Source organism: Vanessa cardui, chromosome 19, assembly GCF_905220365.1.
Source record: "Vanessa cardui chromosome 19, ilVanCard2.1, whole genome shotgun sequence".
In the NCBI taxonomy this organism is placed as follows: Eukaryota; Metazoa; Arthropoda; class Insecta; order Lepidoptera; family Nymphalidae; genus Vanessa; species Vanessa cardui.
Window position 1 is genome coordinate 9,242,748 of NC_061141.1, and position 21,293 is coordinate 9,264,040.

General features: G+C 31.9%; 4 long non-coding RNA genes across 4 annotated transcripts; 2 read left to right on the forward strand and 2 right to left on the reverse strand.

Moving 5' to 3' along the window:
• The first annotated feature begins 6,307 nt into the window (after nucleotides 1–6,307).
• Nucleotides 6,308–9,508, forward strand: LOC124538065. Its single transcript, XR_006966961.1, has 2 exons — nucleotides 6,308–6,561; nucleotides 9,054–9,508. It is a non-coding gene; the product is annotated as an uncharacterized LOC124538065 (long non-coding RNA).
• Nucleotides 9,509–12,180, reverse strand: LOC124538067. Its single transcript, XR_006966962.1, has 3 exons — nucleotides 12,094–12,180; nucleotides 11,251–11,322; nucleotides 9,509–9,610 (listed from the first exon to the last, which is right to left on the reverse strand). It is a non-coding gene; the product is annotated as an uncharacterized LOC124538067 (long non-coding RNA).
• A 931-nt stretch (nucleotides 12,181–13,111) lies between these two features.
• Nucleotides 13,112–14,237, forward strand: LOC124538025. The gene is made up of 3 exons (XR_006966954.1): nucleotides 13,112–13,263; nucleotides 13,893–13,973; nucleotides 14,121–14,237. It is a non-coding gene; the product is annotated as an uncharacterized LOC124538025 (long non-coding RNA).
• Nucleotides 14,238–16,012: 1,775 nt separating this feature from the next.
• On the reverse strand, nucleotides 16,013–17,448 carry LOC124537780. The gene is made up of 3 exons (XR_006966937.1): nucleotides 17,344–17,448; nucleotides 16,815–16,886; nucleotides 16,013–16,131 (listed from the first exon to the last, which is right to left on the reverse strand). It is a non-coding gene; the product is annotated as an uncharacterized LOC124537780 (long non-coding RNA).
• Between the last annotated feature and the right edge of the window lie 3,845 nt (nucleotides 17,449–21,293).

The window sequence follows — 21,293 nt, forward strand, 5'->3', positions numbered from 1 at the left end:
ACTTAAATTGTTTCATTTTTATAAAGTGAGTAATAAGTTTGATATTCAGTTGTTTAACTAGTAAGAAGTAATTTCCTGTTAGGAAGTAATCAACAAAGCTACTCATACCGGATGCAAATGTTTTCGGTGGACGAGATTTTGATGATAGATTTTGAAGTATATAATCCAAATGAATAGATAACCTATTGTTTTTAACACTGTTTTTTATAACATTAAGGTGATATATTTATTAACCTCTTTATTATTCTCGCTGGTAAATGCATTACAAGAAGTGCGATACGCCCGCGCTGGTGCCCGGGACCAATGACTAGTACGTCCAAGTACATCCACTAAAACCGGTGGTATTCTTCCTTCTCTTCGAGGTCGTTACAGGATCGCTTTTGTGTGTCCCCGTGACAGCTTATGCCAGTATCCCATAATCGTTCCATTTAATTAAGTGTTCGTTTACATTACTTACTATCTCAGACCACTGGGATAGTAAGTAAAGTGCCTAGGATGCCGAAACCGAGGTCCTGGAGAAAAGCGCCAGGTCGTGCCTTTAAAAAGTTATTGGGTTATTTGTCGAGAATTTCTCAATAGCAGCTCAGAATGTGCGAACTGTTAGTATAAGCTTATCCTCCAAGACATGTGAAGACGGTGTCTCCCTAATAATATAATACTTTTTTTTACTGTTCCCATCGCTTGTATGAGTGGAAAAGAAACTAAACATGTAATATGTAAACCAGGGCCGTAGCCAGGATTTCATTTCAGGGGGGGTTCGCGCTCCAGGAAAAAAGTAACAGGGTTATTTTAAAGCATAAATATATTTAAATTATACATAATTTATACACAATTATTTAAAAGACAACAGACGACTTCTTTTATGTAGGGGGCAAACGAGCGTGAGGCTCACCTGATGGAAAGTGATTACCACTGCCCATGGACAACTGTGGGGCTTGCAGGTGCGTTACCGGCCTTTAAGGAAGGAGTACGCTCTCTTTTTAACCCTCGACGCAAAAAGAGGGGTGTTATAAGTTTGACGTGTCTGTCTAGCTGTGGCATCATAGCTCCCCAATGTGAAGTTTTTTTTTTAAAATATTAATACATACTTATACATATAGGTACTTTAGGATTAATTTTATTTTATTATTTTTTACTTTTTAAAGGTAGCTTATGTTTTTTGTGGCGGGGGTTTCTGAAATTTTTAATTTCATTTTTTATTAAAGTTCCGAAGTCGTATCGGTTCGGAAAAAGCGTCGGCGAAAGTTGGTTTAACAGAGTGGTTGTGCAAGGTAGAAAATGTCTTAAAAATCGTACTGTTGTGGATTTTTGAACATTAAGATGGTGCGGGAGAAACTTTGAATTTTGACGAGATGTCCGAAGGTGAAATTCAGCAGCCGGCATTAATCCGAACAGTTTCCGTGAAATATTCGGTAGAAGATGCAGAGTGATCTAACATCTCTACGCAAAGCCAAAGGATCAAGCAGGTCGAATAGGGCTTGATCGTCGATAATTCGAGCCGCTCTGCGTTGGATGCGGACAAATGGAAGGAGCTGGTATTGGGGAGCACCCGCTCAGAGGTGTGAGCAATATTCCATATGGGGTTCAATTTGCGCCTTGTATAGTATAAGGCGATGGGCCGGCGTGAAATACTGTCTTGGCTTGCGGAGCACACCGAGCTTTTTTGATGCCAATTTGGATTTGCGTTCCCATTGACCGCGGAAGTGAACGAGGCTCGAAATATCTACGTCAAGTATTCCAATACTAGCTGTGGCGGCTATTGGAATCTTCTGAAATCGTGGAGATAGGAGAAATGGTAATTTTTTTAGCGGCTAGCGCGCAAACTTACCTCTTTTTGGGGTTGACGTTGACTAATTTCAGCCAGCTAAGGTCCGAAGCTATTAAGTGAGCCTAATAACCTACTAAGGGAGAGTAAATCCCCGCCATCAGATATTTTAATAGCAAAATAGCAATCATATATGGACTAACTTTAGCCGGCCCCAGTTTGAGACTTTGTTTAATGAAGACTAGATTTCAGACACAAGTTTGTTCCGGTTTTCTCCAACGTATTCACGAGAAATATTAGCCCGGCCGGTGTATGAGGTGACTACAGTAGTGTCGTCTGCATAGCAGTAAATGTTACAGATTTGACTAACTTGAGTAACTGATATGCAGAAGAAACCAAGTGGGTGATAGAATTCAGCCTTGTTCAACACAGGCATTAACGAATTTACCACTATAAACCAATAAATACTTACGTTTTATTTGTTTAATTAGCGCAAATTTTTTTTTTGATAATACGATAGCGGTTGGTGAAAAAATTTCGGGGGCTGTTTGAACCCCCGCCTGCCTACAGCCATGATGTAAACTAATGTAATGTGTAAACAAAATACGTGTACTTATACAGCTTGTCCCACCACGCTGCTCTAATACAAGCTGGTGGATTAATTTGCGTTAGATTCTCATCCTGAAGAAGGTGAAACACCATGAAGGTGTTTTCCTTCATAGAGTACGAGATGAATTATAAACGCTGATGAATAAAGTAAAATGTTATAAAAATAAGAACTACAACGTAATATTCTTTTTAAACTCCTGATATGAAATTCTGAGCAATATTACAAATGTGTAACATTAATATACGAAATTATTACGAGGAGACATAGTTAGTTAGTTATAATTATTATTTAAAAAAATATCTAAATGATGAAATAATGTCACTGTTAAGTGTTAATACCTAAGAAGTGTTTAATTAATTAGTGAATAACGTCTGCGTGAAATTAGTAAACGTTAAAATAAAATCAATATTCCTGCTTTATCTAATTTATTAGAATTTGCTATTACTGTTATTTAAAAATAATAGCATGTATTATTTTATTTATTATATACCTGAGAATTTTATCCAAATAAAAAAAAGCCACAAAAGGGCTTTATTCTAGCATAACTAACACAGGCATAACTAACATACGAACGAAAAATTTAAGTTATTATTGTGTATGAATATTCTCATTATTATCAGTTTTTTTTTTTTATGTATTAAGTTAACGTTAGTTATGTTATTTTTAGGTTAACGTTTTCGATTTCAAATGAATGACGTTTTAAAGTAATGTTTAACAGTTTTGAAAGTTATAGTTTATTTATTTCGTTTGTCTGCGTGTTACTGCACGTGCCTTTTGCTGCATTGTTCGTAATTCATAAACTAATACACTGATTACTTTTTTATTGCAATCGTTATTTGTTTGAAACAAAAGACTGCAGTACTTTATTAATTTTTAATTAGGAATTTATTTTGGTAGCTTCATAGAATGTAATAATTATTCTGTTACCACTGCTAAAATTGTGAAAAATTATTGCGTAATATTTGAATCTTTAGCCAAAATAATATATAACAATCCCAGTTATTATATACCTTAAGATTATCCTTGAAGAAATGCCTAGTTATAATACAAGTCCAGAAGATATTGCTTGCTCAAAAGCCAATACCTACCCCAAAGATACCTATTAGTTATTAGTTTTATGTTTTGCAAGAACTATTCGCTTTCGGCTTTCAGCGAATGGGCAATGGGCATGGGATATGGTATCTTAGCGCCGGGTTTATCGTGAAGTCGTTAGGATAATTGCTAATTAAGTGCAACATGTAATCGTTACCCATACGGGTTTGATGTAAATTTCGAATTTAATGCGATCGACATTTGATTGAAGTGTGACTGCACAAGTAAGTTTAAGACCTTTGATTTCGAAAAGTGGGCGAAGTATTTTCGCTTCCGCTCAAAGTACCGAAGTCTTCGCTAAGACACGGCTCTCCATAGGCTTTTTATGAAAATGAACGCGTAATGCGAGGTCATTAAGCGATCACATATGATTAGTTTGCAATTAGAAATTTTATCGGATCTTCTTTGATGCCGTAAACTTTTTTTATACTTTATTATATATAGTATACTAATTATAACTTTATTATTAATCATTAAAGTATCTTAAACTATAAGGGACTTCCTTTACAAAAATAATTTATTATTTCAAAAGAGCTGAGATGACCCAGTGGTTAGAAGGCGTACATCTTAACCTATGATTTCGGGTAACCACTATGTATATGTGCTTAATTTGTGTTTTTTAATTCATCTTGTGCTCGGTGGTGAAGGAAAACATCGTGAGGAAACCTGCATGTGTCTAATTTCATCGAAATTCTGAACTGAATTTCCAAACCCTCTCCTTAATGGAAGAGGAGGCCTATAGCCCAGCATTGGGAATTTTACGGGCTGTTACTTTACCTTATTTTACTTTATTATTTTAAATAATGACTATAAACATTTAATAAACTATTTACTTTCAATAATCTAAGGTAATGCGTAGAACATCGCAGAATATTTCTTATCAGATATTAGTTGCAGTTCAATTAGTTTTCTAAACAAGATAAGTATACTTAAGATATATCGATTCAACTGCACAATGGTTTCATTGAAGTGCTAAACATATAAACTGTTCTAAAATTAGCAAATGCAATAAATTGTATTGATGTTTGACATAAACGCAATTTGAGCTATACATTGAACGTTATTCAAGACAACTTATTTAAGAAATGTTTAAGAAACAAGCAATGTATGTAAATGCATTTTGTATAGTTGTGAGATATATATTAGGCTGAGTTATAGGTGCGTTATTGCAGGATCACGTTCGGATACACAACCAGACATAAATGGGCATGGGTTTTAAACGATTTGTAAAATCTCTATAAATACTGACTAGTTTAGTAGTTTATTTTGCTTTGCTTGCGGCTTTATTAATAATCTCTTTTCCTAAGTCGTATCATTTCGGAAAAAACACCGGCGAAATTTATAATATAATTATTTCCTACAATTGTCTTAATTTTGTTAATTCAAAATTGTCTAACAGTAATATTTACTACTTAACATTTAAATTCTAAAAGAACCGATATTATCTCATGGAAACAAGTTCGAATGATATTCTGCGGCATCTGTCAAAGTAAATTGAAACAAACTTGAGGAATACATTTCAACCTCCTTATGATAAAAGGCTTTTGCACTGTAGAGGGACATACATACATTTACTTTACTAATTTACATTGAAATAACTGGCACGATCCAGTTACTCTTGTTATATAGATCCCAGCAAACAGCAGTATCTGCAAAAAGTATTATTTTATTATTGGATAATTAATTTACTTGATAGACTAGTTCATAAGTGCTCTCATTAAAAACACACACTCCTTTTATGTGTAATGGTATTTTGTATACTTTTGCTAATTGTATTATTCTTTTTTAGATTCATACTACTTAGTCATTCTGTAATAACTGTTGAAATGTTGTAAGTAAATTGTGTTATATACTATTTTCATACGTAAATCCTTTATATGATATTGTTATTAAGTTCAATTTTGCGTTTCAGTTTCTGACTTGTGACCATCTTGTTCTGAGATGAGTTACGAGTTTGTTCTTAACGAATTCCTTTTAATATTTCAGCTTTTTCAACAAGATATATTAATCATTTAACGGTTACTTACTTGAAATACATACATATATGTTTATATTAATCGTCGTGGCTTCGCTTGTGTTTTAGGTGATATTCGTTAGGTATTAGGCATATAAATGAAGCTTTTGTCTTTACTAGGGGTTGAAGGAGGAGTCGAGATGGCCCAGTGGTTAGAACGGGTGCATCTTAACCGATGATTGCGGGTTCAAATCCAGGCAAGCACCGCTGATTCATGTGCTTAATTTGACTTTATAATTCATCTTTCAGCAGACGGGATTTAAAGGCTGTTGTTGTAGGGGTTGAAGCTTATTATAAAGGAAATTTCATTTAATTCAATACAGTTTAGTTGTGGTAGAAAAATAGACAGATTAAATTAAACATATATAATATTAGTATGAATTAATATGTTGAATGTTTGAATGATAGATGGGCTCGTCATAACCTACAACCACTTGGTAGTTCTCTCGTTTCTTAAATAAATGACAGTTACTGAATATGACTAAAGAAATTTGCGTTTTAGAATATTCTAGACTGCAACCTTAAGATGGTATGATATATATGAACAGCATCATGGTTATGGTCTGTATATCACTCAGACGACCTTACGAATCGAGAGTCCTGATATGCACAAGATATGTAATTTTCGAATAACTAGAAAGGTGACACGTATAAAAATTGAAATATTAAGTTTTTGATTGTGACTCTAAGAAACAGATGGATACACATGCACAAATGTGAAATATCTTATTTTATCTTATACATTACTCGTTAAAACATTATTTTTTAAAAAATAATCAATAAATATTTAAACATATGCAAATGCCATTTTCCGAACACTCTTTAATCGAGAACGAGTATATACGGTGGGCCAGCTATGGACTGAATTTCAATTATCTTTGCTTCAGAATTATAATCTTTATGACGAGTGTTTAAGGTCGATATTTTTGTACAATTAATTCATATCTGTTGACTGGTATCCGTATAAATAACCACACAGATCGATTGCAGGCAAGTCTTCTGTTCCATTGTTCGTGGACGTACGTTGCATCAAACTCTATCAATAAAATATTAAGATGCCTTGTGGAGGTTGTGGTGATAGTGAGTATAACTTGTGATATTATTTATATTTGCATTTTTTTAAATCTGTTTGTTATATTAAAATAGCCTTTTTTACTCAATCCATATGTATGTATACACGGTACATATACCAAAATGAATATTTTTACAATTTTTGTCTGTCTGTCTTTTTGTTCCGGCTAATCTCTGGAACGGCTACCGATTTTGATGGGACTTTCACTGGCAGATAACTGATATAATTAGGAGTAACTTAGGCTACAATAATATATTTTTTGTTAAATTCAAACGCATACAAGGGCGCGGGCACAGCTAGTCGGTTATAAGTTGTGACTTTGATCTAAGAATCTTCTACATCTAAACTATTACACAGTCAGTTGAAAAGTGATTTTAAATATCTTTCCAGCAACATATTATCATCGTTAATTTTGGGTATTTTGGTATAAAATTGCATATAGCAACAAGATATAAAACATCTTTATCGCGTAATTGATAATTTTATAAAGTTTTACTTTAATTCGCAACGTTCACTTTTTAATAAATTACAACAATATTAATAATTAATTCTTGACTTTCACTTGTTTTTTTTTAAATGCTAAATTATCCTAAAATAAAATTGAAAAATGTTTTAAAATTAATGATCAAAATAGAACAATTATTACTAGCCATTTAAAGATGTTTACTAAATATTAACTGATCAGAATTTTGTAAAGATAATATTTATACGTTGTACCTTAATTAGTGTTCAAAATAATTCGTGTTCGTGTTTCAACAAAGGTAAACTTTGTTTGATAACAAAGTCGTTAGAACTAGCTACTATTATGTCCTTCGCATGTCCAGTGCTTACAAAACCTTCATACGAATTCATTTGTAGATAATAGGATATTAACACTTAATTTCATTAACGAATATTGTATTTAATTATTATGAATTAATACGTCTTTAATTTCGAGTTTATTTTATTATTGTTATTTATTTTGTTATTCCAAGCATTCTTGCTACCGTTCCACGCGATCATTTACACTTAAATACTATGTAAATACATAAAGAAAAATGTTTTCGAAATATTTTATAAGCCGAATTCGTTACCGAATTATAGTTTATCTTGATGACTATCGGCATTTAGGCCTGACCGTATAATTCCCTCCATATTCTTCTATTCTATGTTATTGGTTTCCATTTCTCCGGACAATTACTTGATTTCATTTTCTTTCTTGATCTTTAAGAATCTTTAAGATCTTTAAGAACTAATACAAAAGTATCAACCTTTAAATAAACATTCTCTAAAAGTGACTCTGCTGGTCTAAGCCCTCCGCTTTGAGGAGAAAATTGGAAGCTAACACCACACTACTCTAATGCGGGTTGGTGGATAAACATGAAGTAGAATTTCATTGTTATTAAATAAATGCTTTTCTCACAGGGTTTTCTTTCACCCGTTGTATTCCTTCAATACAAAAACAAGTGACGATTAAAGTAACGAAGATTATAGTTTCGATAATTCTATGTTCAACGTTTCGAGACATTTTTTGAACTACTGTTTATCCGTTTTTATTTGATATGATGTTTTTAGTGAGTGTATTTTTACTTAGTCTTTGTCCTTGAAAAGTAATGGAGGTCAGGAACACTGGAAGTTGCAATGGACATAAATGTTTAACTAACCGAACGGGTTCGGAGGACTCAGGTTATACCTGGTCCTGGTTACTCAGGTAACCTTGAAAAACCCGTCGTACAATTTTATAGTGTACCGTAATTAAATTGGTCGGTGTTGTTACTCGCTTTTATTACCGAACTGGGAGAGGATTTTTTTAACAACAATACGAGTAAGTCTTTTTATTGAATACCAGTCCTCGCGACTACATTCGCGTTTTAGGAGTTATTCGTTAGGTATAGCTAAAACTACACAAGGTAACTTCAGTCCTCCCTTGGAGTTAAGCTTACTTCAAACCTCATTTTATCACATTTGGTTTAGGGGGTTGGCTGTGAGAGAGCAATCGGCACAGAGACAGACATAATTAATTTCGTATTTAAAATATTTTTGTAATCTGTGTACTGGTACTTATTTTTATGCATACTTTACTTTATTGTACACGACATAGAGAAAATAAATAAACACAACATGGATCCAGCTTAAATGAAAGAGGCGTACAATTGAATAAGAACTGCTTGCAGCAGTGTTCGGACGATCTCCCTCCAAAATAGTTTTTACTGGGGCGCCACATGTATGGCCCAAGACTCTATCATTAGCGAGGTGTAAACCCAACGCTAGGTACAAGGAGTTATTATGCCTTTTATATTTTTAATATAATATTCCCTGGATGAATGTACTGTATAATGTGTTCAACCTCTTTAACAAAAATGTTTTACAGGGAAAATTATGTTTAGTCACTTTGGGGAGATTAAATGAACATTTTTTTGTGTATTTTTAGCAACTTACTAATGATGCCTGTACCTGTTTTTAACATCGATGTTTAAAAAAAACTTTCCGTGACATAAAATGTAATTTTTTTTTTTCACAGATTGCAAATGCACTCCTTCTCAGTGCTGCCAGAGTTGCAAGTGTGATTCATCATGCTCCTGCTCTTGCAAACGGTCTACCACTGACTCGACCACTAAGAAGAATTGATGAAGAAATGTCTACAAAATGAAGCATTAATCTTTTAATCGTCATGAAAATAGATATATCGTAATTACTTTTATTCGCAATCAAGTTCGAAAATTTCTTCTCCATAACATTATTTGTTATCTATGTGTAATTTACATATTGTAAAAACAAATTTAGGTGCAAATAATTAAAAAAAAAACAACGCACAATATGTTCATGCGTCATATCCGTAATCTGACATGTGTTGGTATAACATTGATACCAATTATGCAATTATATTGTTTCTTAAATGGTATTAAATCAATAAACTGCTGCCTACTATAGAATAATTGTATTAAAAATGTATCTTAATAAATAACAATGCAATAATATGGTTTTATTTATTCTCTTATATTTAAAATTACATAATAAATATGGATTTTTCTTTTTTCATATTTCCTTCGTCTATGTCCAGTCATTTCATGCATGTTCCTGAAAAAAGAAAAAAGATTTAATAATATAAATTAAAGATGTGTTGTAATATGCACGATTCCAGTGTCAGTATGAGAATTCATCTTATACCGTCAGTGTGAAAGAAAGGTTTAAGCGTAAAATATTACAATTATAAAATGAGGTTTAAAGTTAAGTTAATACACCTCACATCTCAATGGCTCTCATTTTAGCGCTAATTATATATGCGTTTCTTCATTTTCACTGACGATAGGAGTGTTGCATAAACACTACTTACTAAAAAAAAAATAGTATGATATAAATTCAATTTAAATTCTTAAGCACTCAGGAATAATGTAGAAGCAAACATTTTCAGAACTGAATCATTAGTTCGAACAAATTACCTCCCACAAATTTTACCTAATTATAATATTACTATACACGCTAATAAATAACTAGGTACATGATTATACTCTACCGCTAATAAGATAGGTGTAAGTAAGCTAGTGTTTATAAATTTATAAATTAACCAAAACCAAATAAATTTACCATTCTCAAAATTTAAAAAGATTATTAAGAGTAAATTAATAAATAAATCATATTATTCATTAAAAGAGTACTTGTTAGAAAGAAACGCCTGGGATAGGCTCGGATTCCATCATAGGACACTAATTAGGTACTGTAAATTGCACATTTACAACAGCATTGTAAATCTGTTTATTTAAAAAGAGCAACTATGCAGTTTCTTGTCGTTTCTTCTCGCTAGAAGCTGCTTTCCGAAACGGTGGTAGTATTTAATTTAGTTGACGATTCAAAAACGCTTGTTTGTGAAGTTTACTTGAATAAATTGATTTGATTTATCTCAACATAAATAAAAATCGCTTCCCATCTTTTAAACTACGCAATGAAATTTAATGCGATTTTTATCAATAAATAGAGTGATTCATCTTCAATCACTCTGATGAAGGAAGGCTTGTGTGTACAAGTAGATTATACTAGAGAAACGTCGAGAATTCCAGCATCACTTGGTGGTAGGGCTCTGTGCAAGCCCGACTGGGTAGGTACAACCCACTCATCAGTTATTCTACCGCCAAATAACAGTACTCAGTATTGTTGTGTTCCGGTTTGAAGGACGAGTGAGCCAGTGTAACTACAGGCACAAGGGACATAAAATCTTAGTTCCCAAGGTTGGTAGCACATTGACGATGTAAGGAATAGTTAATATTTCTTACAGCGTCATTGTTTATGGGTGACGGTGACCACTTACCACCAGGTGGCCCATATGCTCGTCCGCCAACATAAACCATAAAAAAAATTCTAGCCGGAAGAAACAATAAATCCATTTATGTTTGTTCTCCAATCTAAAAAATTCACCCTCATTGTATCTGAACATTACATAAATTAAATTATAACCAATAACTGAGTGCGCACATAACAAACTTTTAATTAAAAGTTATACGTGAATGTATGATGATTGAATTTTGATTGAATATTATTATTATGTATTTGAAATAATGTTCAAAATTATTTTTATATGTGAATATATACCACTAGATAAACTAAGATTATAAAAATACAAATACGCGGTATACATTATTTGCCAAAATATTAAGCGTATCATACATGTATTAGTCGATAAGTATTACTTGTTTTCACGTTATTAGAACAAAGAACAAACATACCGATGTGGTCGATACTCTGACAGTCGCAACCTGGAACGCAAACATCATCTGTTGAAGAGCCAGGTTTCAAAACTGCAAAAAAAAACATTTAGCTCTCATTAAAATTAACAACAATCTTTAAATGATCAATTAAAGAACGATGATAATTTAGAAATTTATTTGGAATCACTTCAAAGTTTCAAAATTTGAATTTCAAATTTGAAAAAAGAAGTAATTGCTACGAATGAAATATATATATTTTTTACTTTTTCTAATAAAAAATGTAAGGGACTAAATAAGCCGAAAGCACAAAATAAGCCAACGCGTTTAGAGTCTGTCTGGAAATAAATAACATTGCGTCAAAACTAAAATCAATCGCAATTGATACACCAATATTTTCTGTATATAATAAACAATCTTAAGCACTCGAAATGTTCAGTGTTGCTTGTTTGGATTCAAAATAGAATCCAATGCTTCTGTGACTGACCATGAAACATCTCAGGAAAGCAAAAATAAGACCAAAAAATATATTTACCTATTCCATAGTTGTAATAATTATTAATAATTAAATTTAGAGTTTAACAATTTGCAGAACATCTATTAATTTTCCATGATTGAAAATATCATCTTACATCTTACATACCACAAATGTGAAGTGGATTGTTCTTAATTATCGACAGAAGACAAAAATAAACATTTCCCCAGCTTTAATTTTCTATTCAACATATTAAAAACGAACATGTAATCTTGATTTCATTTATTTACGTGTAATATTATTATTTTTATTAATATTATAATATATTTTTCATTAAAAGAAAAATATTTCTTATAAATTTGACAATAAATAATGAAAAATTCACTCACTTATACGACCGTCGAAGATTTTCATCATAACTTACTAAATGAACTAGCAAAGCTATGAACTAGCTAGCTGCATCTAGCTGGAAAACGTGCTCTCATCTACGACATCAGATAAAATATGCAGCTTCTTGTTACAAGTGCAGCGTTGCATATCGACAAATCAATGCCAAAAACATTTGGTATTGATCGTTGAAGTTTGGGAGGATCGAGATTATCAGAGTTTTAAAATATTATATAATTTTAATTTTAAAATAATAATAAATACAAAAATTTTACAATTAACATATATTTATTATATTATATTGTTGTTTGTTGTTATATATTTATTATATTAATACACAAGAACGTGAAATGCATATATACATATAACAATGTACAATATTACAACCTCCGAAAAGCCCTGCATTTCCTGTTAGTAGTTTATCGACAAAAATACTCTTGATATCGTTTTCTATAATAGGTATATGGTAATGTCATGATAATGGAAAAGTACTAATGTTGAATCAATTGAACAGAACAGTTAGAACGTATTTAATCAATCAAGTTGTATTCAATAAAACGAGTAGAAACAATTAGGTAGCATGAAAACAATTCCTTATCATTGTCCTTTGATGATAAGTTATTGTGTATTTCCGTCTACCCAGACGCTACCACCCACTGCCTAGTTCCCTACCCAGGTATCACTCATTCATCATATAATCTAACACAAAGCTGTATTACTTTCTACTGTTATGTTTTTGCAATTAAAGTCAGTGAGCCAGTGTAATTGTGGTACAGAGGATATAAATTTTATTTCTCATTGGCGCTATAGTTTTGTAAGAAATGGTTAATAGTTTTTCGCAGCGCGATAGCGCCATTTCTCCCATAGACGTGTCTACCACTTAGCATCTCTACCTAAAAAAAACTAATTGTGAACTAAATTATATTACGCTTAAGTAGGCAATTCAAAAGACTTTATCCACGAGTCATCGAATAGTCAAAACAAAAAACAATCGAGGTTACTTCTTCAGTAACCTTGCACCTATTTGTTTAGTTTTTGTGGAAGCTGACCAGTATATAAGAATCCAATTCTGAACCAAAATTATAGTCTGACTTGACATCATCTACTGTTATTACTTCTTCATCTCAATCGACAGAAAATCAAAATGCCAGCTCCCTGTGAACCGTGCAAAGGTAAGGATGCAAATTTTGTTTAAATCTACTTTTTGTATCAGAATATATTGGTGTGTTTATCTCGGTATGCACTTATTATTTTATAATTAGACTCAAACAACAAAGTATGTTTATGTTTTATGAAGCCTCAGTTTGAATCTATAGATACAGTGATAAGCAACATATAAACATGTGATTGTTTTTCATATATACATCATATAGGTATGTATGTCGAGATTCCCTTATTGATAAACAGTTTATCTTAACGAGGAATCGTAGATTTAAGCAACATAACAACATTAGGCGTGTTTATTTTTTTGTATAATTTACTTCATACTCACGGTAAAAATTACAATTATATTGACTTACTTGTTAGTCGGGCTTTTTGCTAGCCCGTTTGGGTAGTACCCACACATCAGATATTCTACCCCCAAACAACAGTACCCCGTATTATTGTGTTTCGGTTTGAAAGGCGACCGAGGCAGTGTAACTACAGGCACAAGGGACATAATATCTTAATTACCAAGGTTGGTGTCTTATGGACAATGTAAGGAATCTTCTTATAATAAGAGAGGAAGTTCCAGAAGATTATTTACTCAGAAGACATTGGAAGTTCAACATATTGATTTATTTTGTTTCTGAATGAACAGATAGCTGCAAGGATGCCGCTGACTGCAAGGATAACTGCAACACTGAGAAATGTGGTACGGGAGACTGCTCCACTGCTAGCGGTATGTAAAACAAATTTTAAACGGTTAAATTTATTTGCTCCAGTCTTAACCAAAAAATCCTGATGTGTTATTAATTTCTAAGGACACATAATCGTAATTCTTCTTTATATTTATTATTGTTTAATAATATTGTTTTCGCTGTTTCAGGTGGCTGCTGTTAATTTGTGCTAATTACAGTGCGATTCATCACATCGATTCCCCCGTTTGAAGAACTCAAATATTCTAATTTGTAAATATGATTGCAATAAATTTTTGGTGCTTCTAGTTGGTTGTTTGACTTTAATTTTACTTTGAATGGGTATAACTAGGGTAGGGTATATGTGTACAAATAGAAGGCTGGGAATTCTTGCCTTTTTTTTCATGCTTAGGAAATACTCTATAGCTTACGATACCTAATCGTACAGATTGTGAGAAGCAACTTTATTTCTTACTACATGTCAGAGACACCCACACACCAGGAATTAAATATAAATAGTATTTAAAAAAAGGTGTAAATCCCTACAACACATTCATACCAATTTCTCCTACGTTATTCATTAAATTTCATAGCAGATCAAATAAGAGTTAACGATTAATAAATATTAGAAATTATCTTTTTAGACAAAACAATAAATTTCTTAACGACTTATTTAAAAAAAAGATGGTATTGGTTTTCCAAGTGGCTGCCGATGCTGACGCCATGATCTTATCCTCTAGATCTTATCTATTCATGACTATTAGATCTTTTGTGTGCTCCCTTTTCGTTTGGTAGAAGTTTTCTAAGAGAAGTATTCAATGGCATTGCCTTTCCTTCAAGGTCATTACTTATAATGAACAATGTTGAACTAATTAATGAATTCCAATAAAATCATAGTATGTATTTCTAATTAGCGTAATTACTATAATGTGAGCTCATTCTATTTAATGCTTGCAATTTTTCGATAAATCGATATATGAGAAAATATTTCCTCATTATCACGTGAAGGTCAGTGTTTAATCATTTACGTTTTATATTTTTTCCAATTTAAATAAAATGTCTTGTCGTTAAGTTAATATTCTTTTTACATTAAGAATATTACAATTTGAACTTTTGGTACATCGTTGAAATCCTTTTGAGTTGTAAACATATCCAATGAAATTCATTTAGACTTTGTATAAAACCTCCTTTTGGCTTATTTTTGGAAAACCATATGCTACTAACAGCAATACTTAGTATTGTTGTGTTTCCTTTTAAAGTGTCAGGAAGCGAGTGTAACTACAGGCTAACTACTACATCACTAACTACATCTTACTTCCCCGATGGTGGGGCATTGGCGATTTAAGTGATGTCTATTGATATTGTTGACTGCTTATCATCAGATCCATAAACTCGCCAGTATGCCTATTATAAAAAAAGGGTAGTGCGCCCGTAAAATATGAGATACAAATCATGATAAAAATTCAGTTTGGCGTTTCTAGATTTGATTAAATCGATTAATATCCATCCATCGAGATTGTAAATCTCGAATACGTTTATAATAAACATGTACGCAAACCAATCTGCATTTTATTTTTACCTCTTTGTAATTCAATTGATAAAAACACTTTATACAAATTATCGTAATCTATGAAATGGTACCGAGTTGAGACTAAGATTAAGGTCTAAAACAGCGATCTCTCACAAATTTTAGGCCGATACAAATTGATCAAATAGATTGTGCAAATAAAATAACAAAAAATCTTTTTAAAAAGATAATGACATTCGAATAATGCACATTTTTTTTTAATAATGTCTCTAGTAGTTAAAAGCAAAAAAAATTTGCTCAACATTTTTTTTTTTTTTTTTACTATAATGTCTCATCAATAGTTGTCTATTTGCATGACACTTTTGGTAGTATTATTTTAATCTGTACCTTCAAGTTTTAAAATCCTTAAATTAAAATTCTAAAGTATTTTATTATTGTACACATGCTATAAACTTAATCAGGAAATCGTAGCGTGGTAACAGAAATGAAATTAAAAGTCAAGAATATATCAACACAAAATTTATATAATACAATAGAATAGAACAATAGTGATGACGAAGACTACAGAGAAGGAGATTGGGAAGCAGATCTCGAGGATGCGAGTCACGCGGCTGTTGACAGACGATCGTCTGGTGTCAGCCCTGTCCATGGCGAAATACCTTAGCAGCAGCCTCCTGAAAGAGATGGAACGATTAGTCTATATTTAACAACATTAGATTAACAATTACTTAGCTAAAACATAAAGCGATCATCACAGTAGAACTTATTTGTTATTTAAAAATTCATAATTCGCTTTTCAAAATTTATTTGCAGACGACTTTTTCTACTTCTTAATCGAATTGTCTTTGAATAGTTCTATAATATTTAACAGTACCTACGTCATAAAAATAACTTTTTGCAGCAATAATCACCATGCACTTAGCAGTGGCGAAGCTAGGTGAGGAATGGCCCCCGTTCATAGAAAAAGAATCGTGCCCTCACCTCCTCTTTTCCATCCCTCTTTAACTAATAATTACCCATTAAAATTATAGATACCAAATAAGAATTTTGCTCAGGGTCGTATTTACTCGAATTCTTTCTTTTCAGAAGCTTAAGGTTTAGTTTAGAGGGCCCCCACCTCCGGGGCCCTGGTGCACTTCCCTACGATAGCTACGCCACTGGCACTTAGTGATAGTAACTAAACGATAATAAAAACTGTTTTAAGAATGTCGTATGAAGCCGTCAATGCAAAATCGCGCATCATAATGCCCCGCTCTTAATTCTCACTGAAAGAGTTCTACAAGTCGTGTTATTACAGTTCTCTGTTTTATTTCAATAAGAACTGTTACAATAAAGAGGAATATCGTTAAATAGATACCTTTTAATGTTTCGCTGCAGTTCTTTTCTTTGCAAGAACAACTATCTTTGCACGAGCCCTCTTTGCAGGATTCTAAAAGAAATTCAAATTAAATATGATAGTATGAGTAAAGTTTTAATAATTTATTATTAATATAAATATACGAAAATGTAGTATAGAATAATATTAAATAAGACATTATTTTAATCATCTGAGTCATTGTAAACAATCAATAAAATATAAATACCTAAAAATAGTCATTAATTTTCTTTGGAATTTGGCTTTTATTAAAAAGTCACTTGCAGTTAAGTTTTGATAATCTGTGAAAAAACTTATTCCAATAGTTTTAATTATATGAACAAAAGGGAACCGTTTTATTTCGGCTCGAAATAGAGACACATAAGAGCTTTAATAGAAGTAAATTCCCGATTTTATTGAAATAGTTTCTTAATTTTAATTAGCGCAACTAATATAATTGTTACATAGCTTAACTAATATAATTCGAATAAAATAACTAAAAAACAATAAAAATGTCTATTTGAGTCGTTACCTTTGCAAGGTTCACAAGGAGAAGGCATATTGAGTGTCAAATTGCACGTTCATTTATCAACTATTCGGGGGTAAAACTTCAATAATGTTTTATACGGTTTATAAGTTGCAAAAACACCTCGCGAATAATAACTGGAGCGAGGCTGAAAAACTTCAGGCCTTTGTTATAATAATGTTAGTATAAAAAAAGTGTCAAAATACATTTGGACCAAATTTTACATCACAAATAGTAACATTTTTTTTTTATTTTACTTAACAGTGGTATTACGTATACAGCTATAACATTCGACCTAATTCTTTTATATAATAATGATTGTTACTACGCGAATATTTCTCAGTTGCCGTCAGATTTAAATATAATATAAACATTAAAAAATAATTATAAACCAAAGCAAGTTCAAGAAAAACTCTTAAGGGATTACATATATATATTTTTGCAGATATAACACTCTATAATACTTATTGACATTTTATTGTATTTACGTTTTATTATTTATCTTCACCGGTAAGTATGTCTGGGTCAAGTTTTATGAATTAATAATAAATCAGTTGCATTAAACCAATAGATCTGAACCTTTGAACACGCTTTTGGTACTGGTTGCTACTTTTGTATAGTTTTAGTAAATTTTTCGAGGTAAAACGAAGTATACTGTAAACTAAGTTGTCTGACCTCCGATTTGCTAAGAAATCTAGATAGTAACTTTTCGACAGCTTAGTATTGTTTGTTGAATGTCTTGTTCACGAGAACAGGACATTCAACAAGGTAAATATCCCGAAATTAATAACTTTAGCTTGAAATTGTTTATACATGTATATAAAAAATGTCCATAATATTTATGGTACGAAATAGAAAAAAAAATGTTACGGAGAAAATATAATGGTATGTTTTCTTGTCATTTTACATCGTTCCGGGTATTTTCCATTTTCCGCACGAATTCCGCCGCTGATCATCGCGGAAAACCTTGTTTTTCGATGTTTCCTCAGTTTTTAGGCGAAACAACCTTCGTCTCTTTATTGTAGGGTTTATTTAAAACTTAAAATTAATTTCATCTTCGTCATTCTATTTCGGAGTCTCGCTCGTGCAGCTATAATGGCTACTTTTTGTGAATCTGAGGTATCAAAAGGTAATATTTCGAATATAATATTTTATAGTATTTAATTATAATTTACAAAATCATCATATATAAATAATAATTTTTAATATTAATATTTTTTCCGTGTGTTCTTATTTATATCAACGCCTTTAATATTTTAAAAGCAAAAATCATTTGAGTACATTTTGCTATTAATAAAATATTAATAATTGCACTTTCAAAACCAAAATGTATATTTATCAAAGTCAAGAATTCGTTTTTAAAATCACTTAATTCTATTTTGTCAGCAATACAATAATCTACTAATTCGTTTCATGTTGAGTACTAATAATTCTTTTTCCAGGAATGAAATCCCATATGGACACCAACTGCCCTCCCGACTGCGAGTTTAAATCATGTCCACCGGACTGCCAATACAAGAAGTCTACCAGAACCAAGCCTTTGCAGCTCATTTTTACCGCCATTGGTATATTGATCGCTGTACTCGCTACTTACTTGCTAGTAAGCACAGACTCTAAGTTATATTTAGTGTTTTGGATCTGTTACTCCGTCCTCAGGAGGTTGATGGTGAATTCGAAACAAAAGATGAAGACTGCCTAATTATATTTGTCGATAAAATATAGAATCTTGCTCAATGTTGTCAAGCTTTCCAAAATACAAAGAGTCGTATCTCCTTCAAACTACGAATCGAATACGAAAAGGTCCAAAAATCGTCAGTTCTATTTGACTTTTTCATTGTTGTTGGAATATTTTGAACATTTGACTGAAACACTAGACCTGACTTATAAAATTTATCAGGTCGTATTTTTATAAGGTCTCATGTTAACATTAGCTCATTGGAATAGAAATCTAATTTATCGAATCATCATCAGCTTTGCCAGTAGATACATCATCAATGGACTTTAAAGAACATTATATTTTGACCATGACGATATCCTCGGATGATGGAGAAAATTATCCATACGTATCAAGTAATATCTTGTAAAAGAACAAAGTTGAAAGTATAATCTATCGTCAGATTAGCACGCTTGGTCGACAGAGCACGGCATTTTTTTCTTTATTATGGTGTGTTCATAAAAAGTCCATTCTTGTTATATTTTTATGGCGAAGTGAATGGTGATGATGGATAAAAAAAAATGCTAATTATCCGTAAAATACTAATAGTTGAGTTCCATCTTTAATGATCCTTGACAGCAGGTACACATTGATTGTTATTCTATGTTTTGTTTTAAAGTTTTGACTGAATGTATTTAAGCACTAAACACTATTTATTGATTAATTTATTTCACATCCACCTAAATTAAATTTAAATACCTAACGTTTGTTTTTACTTTAACCCTTTATACCCACAACCAGGTAGCATTTCATGGTAAATTTTATTTTTATTTATACACATTATTTTTGAACCAATGAAGAGAAACGCTAATAAATTGTAGGTTTATATTAGAACAGAAAAATGTAGCAAAATTATAGAGAAAATATATTTTTTTAATAATATTGAATTAATAATGGGCACATAATAATACATACATATACCTATACCTATGGGTAATATATACCAAGGTAGGCATAACGACAGAGGGGCGATTAATCCGTCCCATTCCCATGCCATATAAAGAAATTAAAAACTAGATTATCTTTATTCTCTTAAGAAAATATCGTCATCATATAGTATAACTGATAACTGCATAGTTCTAGCAGTCATTTTTAAAACTTGAAAGCTTATTTCACTCTACTATTTCAATTCCGATTGGTTGACACATGTGTCAGAAATTATAGATGTTTTTCTATAACGAGAGCTGAGATGCCCCAGTGACTTAACCAATGATTTCGGGTTCAAACCCAAGCAAGCACCACTATATATATGTGCCTAATTTGTGTTCATAATTTATCTCGTGCTCGGTGGTGAAGGAAAACGTCGTCAGGAAACCTGCATGTGTCTAATTTCATTGAAATTCTGCCACATGTGCATTCAGGCGGGTTGCATTGGAATAGCTCGGTGGAATATGTTCCAAACCTTCTCCTTAATGGGAGAGGAGGCTTAGCCCAGCAGTGGGAAATTTACAGGTGAAAACTTACTTTTACTTTACTTTCTTATACACGAGTATAAGAAAGTAAAGTAAACGAGTTGTACACAAATTGATAATCATGTTTGAAGATGCACTTGCGACGTTTGGTTTTAAGATCTACGTTTTCGGTCTCCGATCGGCAATCATCTGTATGTACAGTCATTAGTGTTAATCCGTAAAAAGGTTTAAGCTTAAATATTTGTTTGTAACAAAGAACCTTTAAAGTTACATTAGAAGACAGAGTAATGGAAATCGTAGAGATGTTATTTTGCTTGTTCATTGTTATGAAAATAGGTATTTGTTTATGTATTTTCAAAAGTAATAATTAATACTGAATCAAAGTTCTATATTTGGTAAGTTATTTGTGGTAAGTTCTATGTTAATACATCACCAAATATGTGAGAAATAAAAATGTCATAAATAAAAGCAACGAACATGATAGTATTCCTGTTATTTAACTGCATACAGACAGTTTCTTGTATAGCGCAATGTATACAGTTTTACAGTTTATTTCCAAGTTGTAATTCATCTCGTAACCGAAAACATTGCGAAGAAACTGCATTTCAATGAAATTCTGACACATGTGTAGCCACAGACCATACATTCTTTACTAAGAGTATAAGCAAAAATTCAGTCACAAGATTAGATCCACATGTACATACATGCACATGTTACGTAAAAGCTTGGTTCGTTGACAGGCAGTCTGTAGGAGTTTGTAGATGAATATTAGATGTAATTTCATCTGAGTTCACTTTTGACAATGAAATCTTCGTTTCTACGGTATTTTC